At 40.5% G+C, this 23472-nt stretch overlaps 1 protein-coding gene across 5 annotated transcripts in view; it reads right to left on the minus strand.

Moving 5' to 3' along the window:
• Positions 1-23472, minus strand: part of LOC133662258 (NACHT and WD repeat domain-containing protein 2) — a 169516-nt gene that overhangs the window by 65110 nt on the left and 80934 nt on the right. The window contains exon 9 of one of the 5 annotated variants that reach the window (XR_009828084.1): positions 20149-20251. The exons of the other annotated variants lie outside the window; for them this stretch is intronic. The gene's annotated coding sequence lies outside the window, so the exon portion shown is untranslated. The remainder of the gene's footprint in view (positions 1-20148; positions 20252-23472) is intronic. 5 annotated transcript variants of the gene reach the window in all.

The following is a 23472-nucleotide window of genomic DNA, read 5'->3' on the forward strand; positions in this document are numbered from 1 at the left end:
TGAAGCGCCATTATTACCGGAGAAAATGGAGCCACAGGGGTTTACAACGTGTAACGCTGTCTGTCCTTTCAAAGGTAAAATGTTTCCTTATGTCCTCTCTTTCTTTCAGGTGTAGAAGACATATTGAAACGATGTGTGTGACAATACAGAATAGGGATGTAACAATGTAAGAATTTTATATCACGGCTATTGTGACCAAAATGATCACGGTTATCATTATTATTGCAGTGTTGTGGGAATGTGCTCAAAAAGCTTTTTAAACATAACAAAAATCATTAATTTTCGAACACACTGTTAGAAAAGCCACTATTTTGCAAGTCTTGTGTTTCCTATTCTTCACTGAAGTGTTGTAGTCTTAGTCCATCCATTTTCTACCGCTTATTCCCTTCGGGGTCGCGGGGGGCGCTGGAGCCTATCTCAGCTACAATCGGGCGGAAGGCGGGGTACACCCTGGACAAGTTGCCACCTCATCGCAGGGCCAACACAGTGTTGTATGTAACTATTGGATTGTACCATTGCAATTTAAGATTTATTTAAATTAAAAGTGCATACAAAATAAAATCTATTCTAATTATGTATCACTTCTGGCAGCGGTTGTGTCCGTCCTACTCTGTTCAGCGGTACTTGGACCAGTGACGTGCAGTCTCACCATGGCCTCACCTGCCATCATGGAAAGAAAAAAAATGTAAAAAGAAAAAAAATTAATTAAATTGTTATATGTATCCAGTGATTATACTATAAACTTATTTTCCATTTAACTTCACCAGTTTTGGATTATTTTTATTCAAAATCGCTGAATTTTCACATTTTCCGTTTAAATACTGAGAAGAGACTTGCGGTGATCAGCAGCCAGTTGAGGCACGTCACTGTGTTGTGCCTCAACATGGATTGCGGACTCATAATGCGCAACAATAATGTCCGTGTTGGAGGAGTTTTAAATGACTGCTGGGCCACAACATTAGGTATACCTGCAGACTGCAGCACGGATTTCATATTTCATTCATTCACAACTCCTCCAACACGAACATTATTGTTTTTTCACTTTTTGGCTTCTTATTAAATAACTTGTTTAAATAGATTCAATCTAGCACAGCGTTTCTCAAAGTGTGGGGCGCGCCCCACTGGTGGGGAATAGAGACATGACAGGTGGGGCGCGAGGAACGGGAGGAAATTTCACTTTACTTTTTTTTTTTTTTTAAATTATATTCTTAGATTTTTTGTTTTACTATGCTTTCATTTTCTATACACACTGTAAATCACTTTGTGATTCTGTCTGTGGAATCCGCTATATAAATAAATGTAAATTACTTATTTTTCCTGTAGACTTTAAATTTCTAGGTAGGAGCGCAAGTTTGACAGACATAGCAACAGTAACTAATGGGGGCGGGGCTAAGTGGAAGCTCTGTGAATGGCGAGTCAATGTGCAAGGATTTGCTGTTTTGCAAATACATAAAAAATAGAGCCACTGCTGATGAGCTGTTCGAGATAATGGACAGTTTTCTCAAAGAACACAACCTTAAATGGGAAAACTGTGTGGACTTTTGCTCTGATGGCGCACAGACCATGGCAGGGTAAAGAAACGGGCTGCAGGCTCTAATAAAGAGGGTTGCGCCAAATGCGCATTGGACACACTGTGTGTCATTCACCGGGAAGCACTCGCGTCAAGCCAACTCAGCCCCGAACTCAATGAGGTTTTAACAGTGGCAGTGTCAAGCCTGCAACCCCGATTTGAAAAGCTGTGCAGTGCAAAACAGGCTCATTGCAGCCACTAATGCTGGAGTACTGTAAAACTCATGTTCACTTGCAGGGGCGCCGAAAAGGGGGGGTAAAGGAGAAGAATTCTAGGGGCCCATGATGGAGGGGGGCCCAGAGAGGCCCCTAATGATGATGAAATTATAATACAGAAAAAATAATGACACTAAGTTATTAACTAACATATAATCACACATGTTTTATTTTCCATGTCCTGGTAACAATACCTTTATTTGTTTTGGAAGCATCAACACCTGCAGGGCCCTCCCTTCCACCCTCTATTTACGTAAAATGGTTCAGTCCTACTGGATCAGCTGCAGGTAGAGCACCGACGATTTGTCCCAGACAGACAGACAGCGCCACAGCGGGAAAAGCGGAGGAGACAGCAGTATACCTCAAAAATCAGGCAGCCAAAAAAGAAAGGAAAATAAAATAAGAGAGGAGAAGGAGTTGAAGGGTCGACAATATGTCACCCAATATTTCCCAAAAAAAGGTGGGTTTGTTAGTTGTGGTGGAAAGTTATGCATATTAACTTTGTCCCTGTCTGTAGTAATAAGCTAGCTCACTTTTCTCACCATGTTAGCTCAAGAAAACTCTGGATTTTTAAATTTTACTGCTATTAGTTAATCAATCCAGTCAAACATTTATCAAGCTGTTCTTATTCAATAATAGTTGATCTCCCCTCTGTCAAAATGATGCCTCATTCTGAACAGAGTCAAGTGCACTAGCAGCAGCAGCAGCAGCAGCTGTCTGTCAGCCCCCAAGTCCCCCTGCCCCTGAATCAGCCACAGTGCCCCCACAGGAGGAAGGAGGTGAGCAGCTGTGTGTGTTGAAATAATAATAATAATAATAATAATAATAATAATAATGATAATAATGATAATACATAATATAATACATTTTACTACAGTCTCAAGAATAAGTGGTGCAGCAAATAAATGACTCAAAATTAATTCCATTGTATTCATAATATCATTAAAATGCATAATTGTATGTAAAATAGCATCAAAAAATGTTGCCGCTGTGTTGGGGGCCCTGTAAAGATTCTTTTCATGGGGCCCAAAATCCCTAGCGGCGCCCCTGTTCACCTGCCCTGTCTTGCCAAAATGCATAGCTCCTCCTTTTTTTTTTGCAAAGATTGCAAAGTGGCACTTTTATTTTATTTATTATTATGCATCAAGTTATTTGATTTATTATTGAACTTGAAGCAAGTTATAACACTTTTATTTTATATATTATTGAACTTGATGCAAGTTATAACACTTTTATTTGATTTATTATTGAACTTGATGCAAGTTATAACAATTTTTTTGATTTATTATTGAATTTGATGCAAGTTATAACACTTTTGATTTATTATTGAACTTGATGCAAGTTATAACACTTTTGTTTTATTTATTATTGAACTTGATGCAAGTTATTTGATTTATTATTGAACTTGATGCAAGTTATTACACTTTTGTTTTATTTATTATTGAACTTGATGCAAGTTATTTGATTTATTATTGAACTTGATGCAAGTTATTTGATTTATTATTGAACTTGATGCAAGTTATACCACAGCTGCACAGTTATTTTATTTATTATTGAACTTGATGTTATTTTATGTTATTGAGTTTGAATGTATACAACTTGATGTTACTCGATGTTCAATAAATTTGAAAATGTTAAGCTTGGCATTAGCGTTCTGTTGGGGCGATGGGGGCAGGTGGGGCTTGAAAACTCCCCCTTGTCCAAAGTGGGGATGACAAAAAAAGTTTGAGAACCACTGATCTAGCACGTGGAAAGTTTAAGTGTGGGCTTTAGTTGATATAACACTCCCGTCAGGGGGTGCATTCTACGGCGGGGGTGCATTATCCAGCACAACAGCGGCGCATGGACTTCATTTATAAGTAAAGGTAAGACCATAATAACGTTTTTTTTTTATTAAATGTGCTTTTTTGTGTGCTACAGTTTGTATGTGTAAAGTTGAAATTAAGTTAAAGTACCAATGATTGTCACACACACACTAGGTGTGGTGAAATTTGTCCTCTGCATTTGACCCATCCCCTTGTTCACCCCCTGGGAGGTGAGGGGAGCAGTGAGCAGCAGCGGCACCGCGCCCGGGAATCATTTTTGGTGATTTAACCCCCAATTCCAACCCTTGATGCTGAGTGCCAAGCAGGGAAGAATGCTGGTATGAGCTTTTAAACATAACCCGTTAACTGCTGCCAATCAAATGGTGAGTAAGATACTCTTTAGGGTTCATATGTTTGTAAATCTGACTGTGATGAAGTCAGTGCCTCACCAGCCATGAACCTCACCGCACGTCACTGACTTGAACACACCATAAGGAAAGATTGATCATCCTAATTCCGTGCTGAGAGAGCACAGTTTATAGGTTCAATGTGCACAACTGAATATTTATTGGGGTTTGTTATTTTTAACGGTTAAAGTCGTATGTCTCTTGTTTGCATGTTAGCATTTAAGCTTGCGAGCTGGCACCAGTTTAATCATAGTGCAGTCATTAAACTCAGTTTCATAGGTCATTTTAATTTCAAAGGGCATTACTAACCGTCTGGAGTTTCGCCGCCACAATCATTATTACCGTTTATTGTTACAGCTATATAAAATCCTAACACCGTGTTTTGGTACTGGTAGTTCTTATTGGATTCCCGCCGTGCTTTACCACCCGCCCCTCCCTTGCATGTGATTGGATAGATTCCCACCGGCCTAAAGACTGTCATGCTCTGTTGCCCGGATCATGTTTTGTTTAGTTTGATATTTCTTTAAGTGGTGATTAGTTCTGTTTCAGCACCCCTGTTTGTTTTCTTTGTTGCCATGGTGCTGATTATTGTCACCGGCCTCTGGTTAGTGATCGGGGCGCTCACCTGCTCCCGGTCACTAACCATAGAGCTATTTATTCCTGCCTAGCGCCACACTCTGCCTGGCATACTTATTCGCGACAGTTGCGTTGATTCTACTTGCTTCTTGCTCCTTTTGTTGTTAAAAAGCTTTGTATTTTCGTATTTTGGCTTGATTATTGTATTAAATCATCTTTCTTACCTGCACACTGCTTCCTGACGTCCATCTGCATCTTGCAGGCATGTGATTTGAACTTAATGAAAAAGACTGAAAATAAGTGTTAAAGGCCTACTGAAACCCACTACTACCAACCACGCTGTCTGATAGTTTATATATCAATGATGAAATCTTAACATTGCAACACATGCCAATACGGCCGGGTTAACTTATAAAGTGCAATTTTAAATTCCCCGCTAAACTTCTGGTTGAAAACGTCTATATATGATAACGTATGCGCGTGACGTCACTAGTTAAACGGAAGTATTGGTACCCCATTGAATCCAATACAAAAAAGCTCTGTTTTCATCACAAAATTCCACAGTATTCTGGACATCTGTGTTGGTGAATCTTTTGCAATTTGTTTAATGAACAATGAAGACTACAAAGAAGAAAGTTGTAGGTGGGATCGGTGTATTAGCGGCTGGCTGTAGCAACACAACCAGGAGGACTTTGAGTTGGATAGCTGACGCTAGCCGCCGACCGCACGGATGATCGGGTGAAGTCCTTCGTCCTTCCGTCGATCGCTGGAACGCAGGTGAGCACGGGTGTTGATGAGCAGATGAGGGCTGGCTGGCGTAGGGGGAGCGCTAATGTTTTTATCATAGCTCTGTGAGGTCCCGTTGCTAAGTTATCTTCAATGGCGTCGTTAGCAACAGCATTGTTAAGCTTCGCCAAGCTGGGAATTATTAACCGTGTATTTACATGTCCATGGTTTAATAGTATTGTTGATCTTCTGTCTATCCTTCCAGTCAGGGATTTATTTATTTAGTTTCTATCTGCATTTGAGCCCGATGCTATCACATTAGCTCAGTAGCTAAAGAGCTTCGCCGATGTATTGTCGTCAGTGGCGTGCGGTGAGGTTCATGTCAGGTGAGGCACTGACTTCATCACAGTCAGATTTACAAACATATGAACCCTAAAGAGTATCTTATTCACCATTTGATTGGCAGCAGTTAACAGGTTATGTTTAAAAGCTCATACCAGCATTCTTCCCTGCTTGGCACTCAGCATCAAGGGTTGGAATTGGGGGTTAAATCACCAAAAATTATTCCCAGGCACGGCGCCGCTGCTGCCCACTGCTCCCCTCACCTCCCAGGGGGTGAACAAGGGGATGGGTCAAATGCAGAGGACAAATTTCACCACACCTACACTGTAAAAAAAAAAGACATTTGAGAAAACGCAAATTTTCAAGGCAACATTATGCAACAAGATTTTTGCGTTTTCTCAACTTTTGACTACTGCTAACCAGACACTGTTTTGGTACACTGTAAAAAATAATTATAGTTTTTAAGTTAGTCAGACTCAGAAATAAGGTTTCACTTTGTTTAACTACCAAAACAGTGTCTGGCCAGCAGTAGTCAAAAGTTGAGAAAACGCAAAAATCTTGTTGCATCAGGTTGCCTTGAAAATTTGCGTTTTCTCAACTTTTTTTTTTTTACAGTGTAGTGTGTGTGTGACAATCATTGGTACTTTAACTTTACACTTACAAACTGTAGCACACAAAAAAGCACATTTAATTAAAAAAAACGTTATTATGGTCTTACCTTTACTTATAAGTGCGGGAGCAGTGGTGTTCGTGTTGGAAGAGTCGTGAATGAATGAAATATGAAATCTGCGCAGCAGTCTGCAGGTGTACCTAATGTTGTGTCCCTGTTCACGGCTCCTCCGGCGCGCCGTGCGAGCATTGTTGTTTTTGCACTTTTTGGCTTCTTGTTAAGTGACTTTTTTTGGGTGGATTCGGTCTTGCACGTGGAGGGTTTGGGTGTGGGCTTTGGTTGGTGTGGCGCTCCCGTCGGGAGGTGCATTCTGCGGCGGGGATGCTTGGCACCAGGAGGCGGGGTTATGAGACGAGCCTCCAGTTTTATGATCGCTCAGCACAAGAAATACGTTACACACATACAGTTGTTGACAAAATACACTGTACATTATATACCTCAGCTAACTAAACTATGGAAATGTATAATATAATTCATATAGCAATACGATCTCACTGCACAGCAGGCCAGCAGTTAGCCGAGTCATTGTGCACAATCCATGTTGAGGCACAAATCAGTGACGTGCCTCAACTGGCTGCTGATCACCGCACCGTCTCTTCTCAGTATTTGAACGGCAAATGTGAAAATAATAATAAAAATAATCTAAAACTGGTGAAGTTAAATGGAAAATAACTTTAGTATAATCACTGGATACATATAACAATTTAATTAATTTTTTTTCTTTTTACTTTTTTTTTCTTTCCATGATGGCAGGTGAGGCCGTGCCTCCCCTGCCTCTAGTGACGGCACGCCACTGATTGCTTGGAGATAAAAGTCACTGTGAATGTCCATTTCGCGTTCTCGACTCTCATTTTCAAGAGGATATAGTATCCGAGGTGGTTTAAAATACAAATCCGTGATCCACAATAGAAAAAGGAGAGAGTGTGGAATCCAAGGAACCCTTGTACCTAAGTTACAGTCAGAGCGAAAAAAGATACGTCCTGCACTGCACTGTAGTCCTTCACTCTCACTTTCCTCATCCACGAATCTTTCATCCTCGCTCAAATTAATGGGGTAATCGTCGCTTTCTCGGTCCGAATCGCTCTCGCTGCTGGTGTAAACAATGGGGAAATGTGAGGAGCCCTTCCTCCGGTGACGTCACGCTACTTCCGGTACAGGCAAGGTTTTTTTTATCAGCGACCAAAAGTTGGGAACTTTATCGTCGATGTTCTCTACTAAATCCTTTCAGCCAAAATATGGCAATATCGCGAAATGATCAAGTATGACACATAGAATGGATCTGCTATCCCCGTTTAAATAAAACAATTTCATTTCAGTAGGCCTTTAAGGTCCAGTGGTGGGGGGGCACCAGGGCACCACTTCTAACTGCTCCAAATGCAAACATCATAAAGAGTACAAACAATGTTTATTCTATTAGCTAACTTCCTTTATCTGAATAGCCATTTTTGGTTTATAGCAGCGGTGTCAAACTAATTTTCATTGAGGGCCACATCGCAGTTATGGTTGCCCTCAGAGGGCCGTTTTTAACAATGAGTAATATTTAAAGGCCTACTGAAACCCACTACTACCGACCACGCAGTCTGATAGTTGATATATCAATGATGAAATCTTAACATTGCAACACATGCCAATACGGCCGGGTTAACTTATAAAGTGACATTTTAAAATTCCCGCCACACTTCCGGTTGAAAAACTCCTTTGGATATGATTTATGCGCGTGACGTCACAAAAGCAACGGAAGTGGTTGGACCCCATCGGACCCGATAGAAAAGCCTCTTGTTTTCTTCGACAAAATTCCACAGTATTCTGGACATCTGTGTTGGTGAATCTTTTGCAATTTGTTTAATGAACAATGGAGACTGCAAAGAAGAACGTTGTAGGTGGGATCGATCGGTGTCTTAGCGGCTAAGTACAATACTGTAATATCTGTGATATTTGCATTAGTGTACTGTGTCTTTAAGGGTTTGGGGAATGCGCATGCGCGAGTGAGTTGGCGGAGAACTTGAGTGTGTGTGAGCGTGAGTTTTGGCTAACAGCAGCTCGTGTATGTGTGTGCGTTACTTTTTGAACTACAACCAGTTACCGCTAGTTAATAAAGCGATTGAGCAGCGCATCCTCGTCTGTGTGACTCCTTCTCCACTGCGGGGCATTACAATACTTACAGCAACACAACAAGGACTACTTACCCTGACGCCTAGCCGATGCTTGCTGCCAAACCCACGGATGAAGTCCTTCGTCGCGCCGTTGATCGCTGGAACGCAGGTGAGCACGGCTGTTGATGGGAAGATGAGGGCTGGCTGGCGTAGGTGGAGCGCTAATGTTTTATCATAGTTCTGTGAGGTCCGGTTGCTAAGTTGCTAAATTAGCCTTAGCGTCGTTAGCAACAGCATAGTTAAGCCTTACCAGGCTGAGAATTTTTAACCGTGTAGTTACATGTACATGGTTTAATATTATTGTTGGTCTTCTGTCTATCCTTCCAGTCAGGGGTTTATTTATTTTGTTTCTATCTTCATTTGAGAATGATGCTAGCACGTTAGCTCAGTAGCTAAGTGTGTCACCGATGTATTGTCGTGGAGATAAAAGGCACTGAATGTCCATTTCGCGTTCTCGACTCTCATTTTCAAGAGGATATAGTATCCGAGGCCTTTAAAGGCCTACTGAAATGATTTTTATTTATTTAAACGGGAATAGCAGATCCATTCTATGTGTCATACTTGATCATTTCGCGATATTGCCATATTTTTGCTGAAAGGATTTAGTAGAGAAAATCGACGATAAAGTTCGCAACTTTTGCTCGCTGATAAAAAAAAGCCTTGCCTGTACCGGAATTAGCGTGACGTCACAGGAGCTAGTATTCCTCACAATTCCCCGTTGTTTACAATGGAGCGAGAGAGATTCGGACCGAGAAAGTGACGATTACCCCATTAATTTGAGCGAGGATGAAAGATTCGTAGATGAGGAACGTTACAGTGAAGGACTTGAGAGGCAGTGATGGACGTATCTTTTTTCGCTCTGACCGTAACTTAGGTACAAGCTGGCTCATTGGATTCCACACTCTCCTTTTTCTATTGTGGATCACGGATTTGTATGTTAAACCACCTCGGATACTATATCCTCTTGAAAATGAGAGTCGAGCACGCGAAATGGACATTTAAAGTGACTATTATCTCCAAGACAATACATCGGCGAAATGCTTTAGCTACGAGCTAACGTGATAACATCTTGCGTTAACTGCATATAGAAACAAAAGAAATAAACCCCTGACTCGAAGGATAGATAGAAAATCAACAATACTATTAAACCGTGGACATGTAAATACACGGTTAATGCTTTCCAGGCTGGCGAAGGTTAACAATGCTGTGCTAACGACGCCATTGAAGCTAACTTAGCAACCAGACTGCACAGAGCTATGCTAAAAACATTAGCTCTCCACCTACGCCAGCCAGCCCTCATTTGCTCATCAACACCCGTGCTCACCTGCGTTCCAGCGATCGGCAGAAGGACGAAGGACTTCACCCGATGCGTTTGGCGGCCCGGAGACGTAGGAAGTCAAGGTGAGGTCGGCGGCTAGCGCAGCTAGCGCGGCTAGCGCTCCAACAAAGTCCTCCTGGTTGTGTTGCTACACTGATCCCACCTACAACTGTCTTCTTTGCAGCCTTCATTGTTCATTAAAAAAATTGCAAAAGTTGTCCAGAATACTGTGGAATTATGAAATGAAAACAGAGCTTTTTGTATAGGATTCTACGGGGTACCATAACTTCCGTTACTCTGAATTCGTCACGCGCATACGTCATCATACCGCGACGTTTCAGCCGGATATTTCCCGGGAGATTTAAAATGTCACTTTATAAGTTAACCCGGCCGTATTGGCATGTGTTGCAATGTTAAGATTTCATCATTGATATATAAACTATCAGACTACGTGGTCGGTAGTAGTGGCTTTCAGTAGGCCTTTAAATATACATGCTGAGATAGGCACCAGCACCCCCCGCGACCCCGAAAAGGACAAGCGGTAGAAAATAAATGGATGGATGTATATATACCTATATATATAATACATTAACAATATATATTTTTAACAATAAGCTGCAAAAAAATAAATTAAATTTTTACTTTCTCAGTCACCAGAATGTTACAGTAAAAGCAGTGGGGTTTTTACAGCATATACAAACATTTTAATAATGGAAAGGACTGGAAAAACAATACAGCTGTTTTTAGTGGTAACATTCAAGCAACAGAGCTGTCAGTTGTTGTTTTTTTTTAACCGTAAAATCTTGTTGTTTTAATGGGTTTTTTTGGTGTTTTTTTTAAATGTTTTAGTGTCTTACTGAAAATGGAAAAAAACAGTACAAAAGTTGATTTCACGGTAAAAAACTCAGTTGGCGGAATTTAACCATAAAATCTATTGTCAATTTTACAGTCTACAATTTTATTATTTGTTTTGAAATCATAAGTCAAGCAGATATTTAAGTACAGTATTTATCTTTATTTTAACAAAAAATATTTTTTTAATACATAATATCATATTTTGATTTTGATAATATCCATCCATCCATGCATTCATCTTTTTCCGCTTATCCGAGGTCTTAAGCAGGGAAGGCCAGACTTCCCTCTCCCCAGCCACTTTGTCCAGCTCCTCCCGGGGGATCCTGAGGCGTTCCCAGGTGAGCCGGGAGACATAGTCTTCCCAACGTGTCCTGGGTCTTCCCCGTGGCCTCCTACCTGTCGGACATGCCCTAAACACCTCCCTAGGGAGGCGTTCGGGTGGCATCCTGACCAGATGCCCGAACCACATCATCTAGCTCCTCTCGATGTGGAGGAGCAGCAGTTTTACTTTGAGGAAACTCATTTCGGCCGCTTGTACCCGTGATCTTGTCCTTTCGGTCATAACCCAAAGCTCATGACCATAGGTGAGGATGGGAACGTAGATCGACCGGTAAATTGAGAGCTTTGCCTTCCGGCTCAGCTCCTTCTTCACAAGAACCTTCCGGCTCAGCTCCTACTTCACCGCAACGGATCGATACAGCGTCTGCTTTACTGAAGATGCCGCCTGTCGACCTCACGATCCACTCTTCCCTCACTCGTGAACAAGACTCCGAGGTACTTGAACTCCTCCACTTTGAACTCCATTTTGATAATATTGAATTTTAAAATATATGCAATTGCATGCAGTACATGGTTTTAATGTCAAAAGGGACAGAACAAATGTATTTAGTAAGAAAGGATTAAACATTTTATTAACGCAAATTATTTCCAGGCTTTCGCGGGCCACATAAAATAATGTGGCGGGCCAGATTTGGCCCCCGGGCCTTGAGTTTGACAACTGTGATTTATGGCATGAAATAGCAAATACCGTATTTTTCTGAGTATAAGCCGCTCCGGAGTATAAGTCGCACCGGCCGAAAAAATGCATAATAAATAAGGAAAAAAACATATATAAGTCGCACTGCAGTATAAGTCGCATTTTTGGGGGAAATGTATTTGATAAAACCCAACACCAAGAATAGACATTTGAAAGGCAATTTAAAATAAATAAAGAATAGTGAACAACAGGCTGAATAAGTGTACGTTATATGACGCATAAATAACCAACTGAGAACGTGCCTGGTATGTTAAAGCAACATATTATGGTAAGAGTCATTCAAATAACTAACATATACAACATGCTATACGTTTACCAAACAATCTGTCACTACTAACCGCTAAATCCCATGAAATCTTATACGTCTAGTCTCTTACGTGAATGAGCTAAATAATATTATTTGATATTTTACGGTAATGTGTTAATAATTTCACACATAAGTCGCTCCTGAGTATAAGTCGCACCCCCGGCCAAACTATGAAAAAAAACCTGCGACTTATAGTCCGAAAAATACGGTACCTTGCAGTCATGTTGTTTATGTTTCAAAATGGTTCAACTATTCAATGTCAAAATATAAACAGTAGAAATAATGAACAAAATGTCAGCTACTGTCTTGTTGAAAAACACCAATGAAAATGAAAAGTAGCATTTAGACAGACTATACTGTAGCAAAAGTGATCACATGTCTGCCACAATCATGTGTCTTCTATGTCGAGAGCAGTTTTGATTTGGCAGACTTTTTTATAAATACAGCACGGCTCAGATGGTAGAGCAACCATGCCATCAACTTGAGGGTTTCAGATTAGATTCCAGTTTCCGCCATTCTAGTCCTTGGGCAAAACCCTTCAACCACCTTGATCCCAGTGCAGATATATCAATGGGAAAGAATGTTTGGTGGGTGGTAGATCATCCTGTCAGCTACTTTTGATCTGATAAACGACGTGCAATCAAGTAAAACATAAAACAAAGTGATATTTGGGACATTCTGACATTGCATTTTTGTCCAAATATTAGGGTATTTCTTAAAGTTAATTTACATTATGATAGTAATTAATTTACTGTGATTGATCATGAAAAATTCTAATTCAAAAGTGTGATTAATCTGCATTAAAAATATAATCGTTTGACACAACTATAAACAGAACATTTTTTTTTTTTTGCAAAAATATTGTATTGGATTTTACAGTTAAAATCACATTTGACAGTCATACTTTGCTCACGCAGACCCTTCATACAGGCACACATCCACTCAATTTCAGTAGAAATTGTGTGTGAAAAAGTGTGTCAAACTCATTTTAGCTCAGGGGCCGCATGGAGGAAAATCTGTGCACAATCATGGCATTAAAATTAAAAACTAAAGACAACTTCAGATTGTTTCTTTGTCTTACTTTGGCCAAAAATAGAACAAACACATTCTAAAAATATTGCAATAAAAATATAGAAAAAAAATACCGGCAGCTGTAAAGTTTAGATCCATGAAGGAAAGAAGAAAGTGAATGAATGTTTATAACTGAATACATTTACATTATTTTTTTTAATGAATTAAGTAACGTTTATGACTACTTTGATATATCTCCAAAAGGAGTAAACTTGCTATAAGCATCAAAAGCATACTTGCCAACCCTCCCGATTTTCCCGGGAGACTCACGAATTTCAGTGCCCCTCCCGAAAATCTCCCGGGGCAACCATTCTTCCGAATTTCTCCCGATTTCCACCCGGTTAACAAAATTGGGGGCGTGCCTTAAAATGCACTGCCTTTAGCGTCCTCTCTCACCGGAAAAAGAGACTTTTATATATGTCTCCGTTATCCATAGGTTTATCTATAACCCATAAAGTAGGCAGGCACGGAGCTATTTTTCAGCGTGTGTTTATTCCAGCCGGCACGTTAATACACTGACACACTACATCATGGTTCCCATCATGCATTGCTTCAAAACTACGGCAAGTAGTAATGTCCAAAAACATAACAGAGACGAAGCAGAAGAACAAAGAAGATACATGGCGACGACGAGTAAAAAGAAGTACGCTTGCAAGTTCCAAAATGATTGGGAAAAAATAATTTCAGTTCATCCAGGACAGCTCGAAGGGGAAGGTTAATGCTGCCTGCAAATTTTGTAGATCAGACTTTTATGTGTGTATATACAGTATGTGTAAATAAATGAACACTGAAATGCAAGTATTTCTTTTATTTATATATATATATATATATATATAGCTAGAATTCACTGAAAGTCAAGTATTTCTTTTATTTATATATACAGTATATATGTATATATATAAGAAATACTTGAATCCCCCCCCCCCCCCCTTATTTTGTTTGATTACAAAAAAAGAGGAATGTTTTTAATTGTACGTCAACATGTACGAAGATCCAGAGGCCGTTCGCCTTGGAGACCTGCTGCGGATACGGGTTCGGCATGGCGCGAGATTTACACCTTTCATTTTGGTCGGGATTCGTACAAGTTGAACCCTGTTTTTTAAAAGGCAAAGGGATGATTATTTTTGTGTGTCATTTATGATTTTTTTTTTGGAGATAATGCATACATTTACCATTTGTTTTCAAAATGGTTCCAAAAAAGTGGGACCCCAAAAATGTACTGTGGGACCCCATTTTTATGACTTGATGGGGTCCCTGGGACCCCGTTTTGAAAATTCCTAGCGCATACACTGATGGAGTATTGTTTTCTTTCTTGAATCCTCTTGGCCCCCTTGGGAGCATAGGGCGTCTACCATGGATCTGCACCTCACTCTCTTCTGCGCGATGGTCTTCGCTTCTTGCCAGGAGATCCCCATCTTGGTCAGTTCATCAAGCGTGGACCGCCTCCAGTTGAGTTTTGGTCTCCCTGGCTTCCTCTTGCCCTAAGGGTTATAGTCCAGGGCTTGTCTTGCTATGTTTCTCGGATCCTTCCTAAGTGTATGGCCGATCCATCCCCACTTTCTGCTTTTGATGCATTTTGAATTTGCTCTTGGTTCATGGGTCTCAACAGGTCTACATTTGATATCTTGTTGAGCCACCATATCCTCAGTATGTACCTGAGACAGTTGTTAATAAACACTTGTAGTTTATTGATGATTGATTTGGTGGTTTTCCAATTTCACAGCCATAAAGAAGGACAGATTTTACATTTGTATTGAAGATTCTGATTTTGGTGTTTCTGGAGAGCTGGGAAGAGAGCCATACAGGTCGGAGAGTTCCAAAAGCATGTCTTACTTTGCTGGTGCGAGACATGCCTTTGGATGGAGTATTGGTGCGTGCAAAACAGCAGTGTGTGTGGCCTGCGGGCTGGTTCTAATACTAATCAAATATCATTATTATATCGGGCTTTGACTTTGACACATAGGCTTTAGCCGAACTGAAATGCAGAGGGAATGTAGAATGATTCTACAAATATGTATGAATTTACAGTAGGAATAGTTTGAATATTGACGAATGGTGGAAACGGTTTAACCGTGAAATGGTTTGAATATAAATATTGTGGTTGTAGGAACAATTTGAATGTTGAAGATAGGAAACTGTACTGCAACATACTATGAATTTAGAAAGGAAAAACATGTATGTTATAATATTTGGAATTAAAACTACGAGACTGGCTGCAAAATTAGCCAAGGAAGTATGCATCTCAGAATGAACTTCCTAAAGTAACACTCGTGGGTTGGTACATGCTTTCGGGGATTTAAACCGGGTTGTACTGCTTGACTGTTGATCATGCTAACAACTGTGCACTGCGCTTGTTTTTTTTCTTTACAATAAAATGATTCACTTATTTATTTATACGACTCATAGATGTAACATGTTTTTAAAGAAATATTTTATTGGTCTCTGCACCTACGTCAGTGGGATGAAAGGAATGTGTGTAATCCTCTCAGCCAAACTGCCAAGCTGTCAAAGTGATGTCCAACTTGGGATTTTAAAGGCAGCGTTGAAAATGACATCTAATTACCCAGAGTTCTTTGCTGCCACAATACTACGTTTTCGCTAATTTTGAGGATATATCAACATTTTTTTACAATGAAATATGTTACCCGATTGTATGAAACTTTAACTCACATACAGGCTAACATTTGAAATAAACAAAGTGGAAACCATTACTTACATTGATAGGGGAAATATAAAGGTCCCAGTATCAATGCTGACAATGATAAATGGGTTGTACTTGTATAGCACTTTCCTACCTTCAAGGTACTCAAAGTGCTTTGACAGTATTTCCACATTTACCCATTCACACACACATTCACACACTGATGGCGGGAGCTGCCATGCAAGGCGCTAACCAGCAGCCATCAGAGGCAAAGGGTGAGGTGTCTTGCCCAAGGACACAACAGACATGACTAGGAAGGTAGAAGGTGGGAATTGAACCCCAGTAACCAGCAACACTCCGATTGCTGGCACAGCCACTCTATCAACTTCGCCACGCCGTCCCTAGTGCTACAACTAGTGCTAAACTTTGTAGAATGGTCAGCATGTCATGTCTAGGTTGCTGCTAATAGAAGATCACTTCAATGTGAGGTCGCACATAAGCAGAAGTAAATCCAACCTTTAATATATGAAGGAATTATTACCAATATAATGTAAATGAGCGACAAAAGGGACTATTTACTGAAATACAAAGGTGGCTGCCATCGCTTACTCTTAATGCCCGGTAATGTTGGAGAACGTTTCAATGGGCCCGCTTGAATGGGATTAATCGGATGACTGATTTGGGAGTTAAGAGGTGGACAAAAAAAACGCTACAGAAGAATAATAAATAGATTAATTGAATTAGGCATTCACACAATGATGTCATATAACACCCAGAAATGTTGCATTTAACAGTGTGGAGCAGAGACAGCGTCCACAAGGGATAGACACATCAGTCCATAATCTACCAACAATTTCCCGACAAAGAAGGATAGCATTTGCACAACTTAACAGTAACATATCATATTTATATATACAGTATATATATATATATATATATATATATATATATATATATATATATATATATATATATATATATATATACAGTATATATATGCAGCACGGTGGTGGGTTCCATCCCCGGGCTCTGGGTCTTTCTGTGTGGAGTTTGCATGTTTTCCCCGTGACTGCGTGGGTTCCCTCCGGGTACTCCGGCTTCCTCCCACCTCCAAAGACATGCACCTGGGGATAGGTTGATTGGCAACACTAAATTGGCCCTAGTGTGTGAATGTTGTCTGTTTATCTGTGTTGGCCCTGTGATGAGGTGGCATCTGCTCGTAAAACCAACAATGACACGACGCACGACGACGGGGGCTTGGGGGTGGGCGGACCGGTACTTTTTAGAGGCGGTGTAGTACCGAATATGATTAATCAGTATCGCTGTATTATACCAATAACGGTATACCGTACAACCCTACTTCATTCACTAACCATGTTACAAAAAAGGGCAGTTAGAATAATTCACTAGAAAATTCCAGTGGAAATTTTGATGGGCCTGCTATGTGTGCCCTGGACCTCTGGCCGGGGGTCGCTGGAAGCCGGCGTACTTTTAAGATGGTGCCGAGTGACCGAATCCGTGAGTTTTAGATATAACCGTACAAAATGAGCTACAGAGCTAGCCTAAAACATTAGCATCCTAACATTAAAATGCTAACACGTAGCATGTAAGCTAATGTTGGCATGCTAAAAGCTAGCATGTTTCACATACCAAGTTATATGACTCTAAAGGGGTATGTATGGCTGCGGAAGTGGAGAAAAAAGTGTAAAATTAGCTGAAAAAGTTAACAATTCAAAGTAAGCTTGCTGGCATGCTAAAAATGGCATGCTAACAGTTAGCAAGTCATATGACTCTGGGGTAAACGGTTGAAAAACTAGCTAAAAAGTTAGCATGCTAGCAAGCTAATATTCGCATGTTAACTAAAATTGGGCTGGCGGCGTGAAACACAACTCTGGAGCTTTGGTACGTTACAGGGAAAACATGCAAACTCCACACATAATCCAAACCCAGGACCTTCTCGCTGCGAGGCACACATGCCAACCACTGTACCCCCGTGTTGCCTCATTAATAATGACAAATATTATTAGAATATATTAGATTAGATTAAACAGTGATTTGTCAGCTATTACACACAGCTAAAATGGGGATGTTTTGTTCAGATGGTGTAGCATATATTAGCTAACATTTGATTATTTTTATGTCTTTTTTTTATTATCCAATTACAATTAACCTATTTTACTTTTTAACCCAGGAAAACTCAGTGGTCAACGCCCTCAAATATTAATGTTGTACTACTATTAGCGCCCAGCTCAGGAACTACACCCACACACTCTCTGAAACACTCCTCCTTCACAAGAGCCAGGATAGCGCAGTGGTTAAGACTGTTGACTTGGAATCAAGTGTGCTGCGTTTGAATCCCACTCTGGATGGAGGTATTTTTTTCCACCTCCATCACACTTTACTGAGCATGATGTCTTTGATTCCATTTGTGTTTGGAACAAAATAAATACTTCACAAGATCCAGGATATCCTGGTGGTTAAGACTGTTGACTTGAAAAGTAAAGTGCTGGGTGTGAAACCCACTCTGTTTTCTTTCACCTCAATCATACTTTATTGAGACATTTGTGTATGGAACAAAATATAGTCTTCACCAGACCCAAGATGGCCCAGTGGTTAAGACTGTTGACACGGATTGAAGACTGCTCCATTCGAATCCAACTGTGGTTGGCAGTATTTTGTTCAACCTTCAACATACTTTATTGAGACAGAAGTCCTCGATTACATTTGTGTATGGAACAAAGTCTTCTCTTCACAAAACCCAGGACAGCCCAGTGGTTAAGACTGTTGACTTGGAAAGTAGGGTGCTGGGTTCAAGTCCCATTCTGGGTGACAGTATTTTATTCCACCTCCATCCTACCTTATTGGAACACGAGTCCTCAATTACATTTATGTATTGAACAAAATATGCCCTTCACAAGACCCAGGATAGCTCAGTAGATAAGACTGTTGACTTGGAAAGTAGGGTGCTTGGTTCATATCCCATTCTGGTTAAAAGTATTTTATTCCACCTCCATCATACTTTACTGAGACAGAAGTCCTCGATTACCTTTAAGTATGCAACAAAATCTTCACTTCGCAAGACCCAGGATAGCCCAGTGGTTAAGACTGTTGACCTGGAATTTAGGGTGCTGGGTTCGAATCCCACTCTGGTTGATAGTATTTTATTCCACCTCCATCATACTTTACTGAGCCAGAAGTACTTGATTACATTTATGTACGGAAAAAAATACGCCCTTCACAAGGACCCAGGATAGCCCAGTGGTAAAGACTGTTGACTCAGATTGAAGGGTGCTGGGTTTGAATCCCACTGTGGTTGGCAGTATTTTGTTCCACCTCCATCATACTTTACTGAGCCACAAGTCCTCGATTGCATTTGTGTATGGAACAAAATCCAAAGTTCACAAGAGCCAGGATAGCTCAGTGGTTAAGAGGGTTGACTTAGATTGAAGGGAGCTGGGTTCTAATCCCACTGTGATTGGCAGTGTTTTGTCCCACCGCCATCATACTTTACTGTGCCAGGAGTCCTCGATTACATTTGTGCATGGAACAAAATCTGCTCTAGGCAAGAACCAGGATGGCCCAGTGGTTAAGACTGTTGACTTGGAATAAAGGGTGGTGGGTTCAAATCCTGGTTGGGATGAAATGTAATTTACGAAACTATGGCTGGAGGCATCAAGGTGACATATATTGTGGCTGTCACCTCTTCTATGTAATGTTAACATAAATAAAATAGTTATTTAATTACCTTTTTTTATTCCAATTAACCTATCTTATTTTAATCGTACCCAGGAGAGGTCAATGGGCAACGCTCTTTATCATTAACTTTCTACTCCTATTCCCACCCACCTCAGGAATTACATACACTCACTCTCACACACACACTCACAGGTAACCCTTGAGGTGTCATCATTGACTATTTATTTTTGATTATTATTATCGTTACCATTTACTTAATTTTTCAACTACCGTATATGTTAATCAAGCAACTAGCACATAACATTACTCTGGATGGGAGAGATGAATCACCCCACAATTACTTATACTTGTATGGGGTTTGAACCCCCAACCCCTGTAGCAGGAGCCCACAGTGTTGACCATTGAGCTATCCTGGGTCCCATCAGGGATGTTTTTTCGCTCATATACAAATGTAATTGGTGAAAATGATAGAGGTGAAACAAAAAACAAGAGTTTCCAAGTTATGGATTTGAACCCATTAGTATTGAGTGAAAGGCAGCAGTCTTAACTATTGAGCTATCCTGGGTCTTGTAGAGCCTAAATTATAATACTATACAAATGCAATCAGTAAACTATGATAGCGGTGAACCAAAAAAACAAGATCTTTCAAGTTACTACTCAGTGGCCTAGTGGTTAGAGTGTCCGCCCTGAGATCGGTAGGTTGTGAGTTCAAACCCCGGCCGAGTCATACCAAAGACTAAAAAAAAATGGGAACCATTACCTCCCTGCTTGGCACTCAGCATCAAGGGTTGGAATTGGGGGTTAAATCACCAGAATTTAATCCTGGGCGCGGCACCTCTGCTGCCCACTGCTCCCCTCACCTCCTAGGGGGTGAACAAGGGGATGGGTAAAATGCAGAGGACAAATTTCACCACACCTAGTGTGTTTGACAATCATTGGTACTTTAAATTTAACTTATGGATTTGAACCCGGTAGTACTGCCTGAGAGGCAGCAGTCTTAACCAATGATGACCTCGGTCTTGTTATAAGTGGAGTCTGGCTCATTCACTAATGTAATCATGACACCTGTCGTAGTAAACTACTATTGAGGTGAAACAAAATTTTGAACCTAAGCTACATATAAACCAATTGGTTTTTAAAGCCAGTACCCCTGTATTGGGAGCCCATAGTGTTTACCATTGAGCTATGCTAGGTCCCATCAAGACATGATTTTTGCTCATTTACAAATGGAATCATTAAACTATGATAGAGGTGAAACAAAAAGCTAGAGCTTCCAAGTTATGGATTTGAACCCAGTATTACTGACTGAGAGGCAACGGTCTTAAAGGCCTACTGAAATGATTTTTTTTTTATTTAAACGGGAATAGCAGATCCATTCTATGTGTCATACTTGATCATTTCGCTATATTGCCATATTTTTGCTGAAAGGATTTAGTATAGAACAACGACGATAAAGTTCGCAACTTTTGGTCGCTGATAAAGAAAAGCCTTGCCTATACCGGAAGTAGCGTGACGTCACAGGAGGAAGGATTCCTCACAATTCCCCGTTGTTTACAATGGAGCAAGAGAGATTCGGACCGAGAAAGCGACGATTACCCCATTAATTTGAGCGAGGATGAAATATTTGTGGATGAGGAACGTGAGAGTGAAGGACTAGAGTGTAGTGCAGGGTGTATCTTTTTTCGCTCTGAACGTAACTTAGGTACAAGGGCTCATTGGATTCCACACTCTCTCCTTTTTCTATTGTGGATCACGGATTTGTATTTTAAACCACCTCGGATACTATATCCTCTTGAAAATGAGAGTCGAGAACGCAAAATGGACATTCACAGTGACTTTTATCTCCACGACAATACATCGGTGAAGCTCTTTAGCTACGGAGCTAACGTGATAGCATCAGGCTCAAATGCAGATAGAAACAAAATTTTAAAAAACCCTGACTGGAAGGATAGACAGAAGATCAACAATACTATTAAACCATGGACATGTAAATACACGGTTAATAATTTCCAGCTTGGCGAAGCTTAAAAATTGAAGCTAACTTAGCTACGAAGCGGCGGCGGGCGTTGTAGCTTTCGACGACACCCCGGCCGCCATCAGAGTCGGCAAGAAACATATTTCCCCAAAGTTACGTACGTGACATGCACATAGCGACACGCACGTACGGGCAAGCGATCAAATGTTTGGAAGCCAAAGCTGTACTCACGGTAGCGCGTCTGCTATCCAGCTCAAACACAACACAACCTCCTGGTTACACAGATCGCACCTACAACTTTCTTCTTTGCAGTCTCCATTGTCCATTAAACAAATTGCAAAAGATTCACCAACACAGATGTCCAGAATACTGTGGAATTTTTCGATGAAAACAGAGCAGTTTGTATGGTGACACATTGGGTCCGAATACTTCCGTTGCCGTCGTGACGTCACGCGCATACTTCATCATACATAGACGTTTTCAAGCGGAGGTTTCCCGGGAAATTTAAAATTGCACTTTATAAGTTAACCCGGCCGTATTGGCATGTGTTGCAATGTTAAGATTTCATCATTGATGTATAAACTATCAGACTGTGTGGTCGGTAGTAGTGGGTTTCAGTAGGCCTTTAATGATTAAGCTATCCTGGGTCTAGTTGAGACAAGATTTTAGTTCACAAACAAATGAAATCAGTGAATTATGACAGAAGTAAAACGCAGTAGCTCTTAAGAGAAGATTCCGGTCCCCAATGACAAATATAATTTAGGAGCCCTGTCTCAGTTAAACTATGATATAGGTGAAATTAAACAAAACTATAGGAGCTCTGTAAGTTACCTATCTACCAGACAAGGATTCAAACCCAGTAACCCTTGGTATTCTTGAGAGACGATTCTGGGCCCCAACAACAAACCGAGGACCCGTCTTGATAAACTACGATGAGGTGAAACAAAACTTGGGAGATTTTTAAGTTACCTAGTGATCTGACTGGGAATAGAACTCATTATTCTTTTATGGAAGCCAATTATTTTAACCACACAGCTATCCTGGGTCTTGGGGTCATCATTTAGCTAACGTTTAAGACATATTTTTTTAGAACAGATTATTTTTGACAAAAGATACAAGTGGTAAAAAATTCAAATATTCAACACACTATGCACCCTCACACGTTTGGAGCCAACATTTGAACAATTAGCAACTTAATTCGCATTATTTGGCATTTATCATCTTTCATGTTTCCTTCTTCCGGAGTATGAAATATATAGGCGTGAGCGGCAGATATGTGGGCGTGGCTTTATAGCTGAGAGGCCTCAGATTGGTGGAAAATGGCCATTCTATGAGCAACATGTGAACTCGTAGGGGATGCCTTGTCAAGCGGAAAACATTCATCTGGATTCAACCACGTCTCTCTGTGACCGATGACACTAAGATTGTTGTCTCTAATGATTTGTCCTGTCATAACTTGCCACCTCAGTGATTGCATGCGCACCTCTGGCACAGTCTCTGGAGAAAATGTGACTTATGTGTTATTCTACGACAAACGCAATGTGTGCAGGAACTTTCCAGCCAGGCGTTGGTCAGTTCTAGCTGAATTGACTCTTCATTCGAGGTAACACCTGTGTCTCTCAGACAGTGGTCAGTGACTTTCCGTGCGCTTCATGGTGAGGCCCCTAAGTATATCACTGATTTGTTCACGAGCAACACAAAACCAAATCTTTTTTGCGTGCATTATTCAAAAGGCACTTTTTGCTGTCCAGAAATGATGTAACCCTATTGAATGCAGACAAGTCAAAAACTAGTGGCAGGCGCTCAGAGTAAAGCTTCTCTGTCGAGGTTTGGTGAGCGTTGTTTGCAGCGTGATCCCAGGATGCTGATTATCCTACTTCAGTAATAAAGAGAAACATAATATTTATAATCATATTTAAATAATTATAATAATATAATAATAATACCATTATCTACAGATGATTATCCTACATCAGTAATAAAGGGAAACATAACATTTATAATCATATTTAAATAATAATAATAGTAATAGAACATTTTGATGGGCCTGCTATCTGTGCCCTGGACCTCTGGCCGGGGGTCGCCGGAAGCTGCCGTACTTTTAAGATG

The sequence above is a fragment of the Entelurus aequoreus genome, linkage group LG12 (genome assembly GCF_033978785.1).
Source record: "Entelurus aequoreus isolate RoL-2023_Sb linkage group LG12, RoL_Eaeq_v1.1, whole genome shotgun sequence".
Lineage (NCBI taxonomy): Eukaryota > Metazoa > Chordata > Actinopteri > Syngnathiformes > Syngnathidae > Entelurus > Entelurus aequoreus.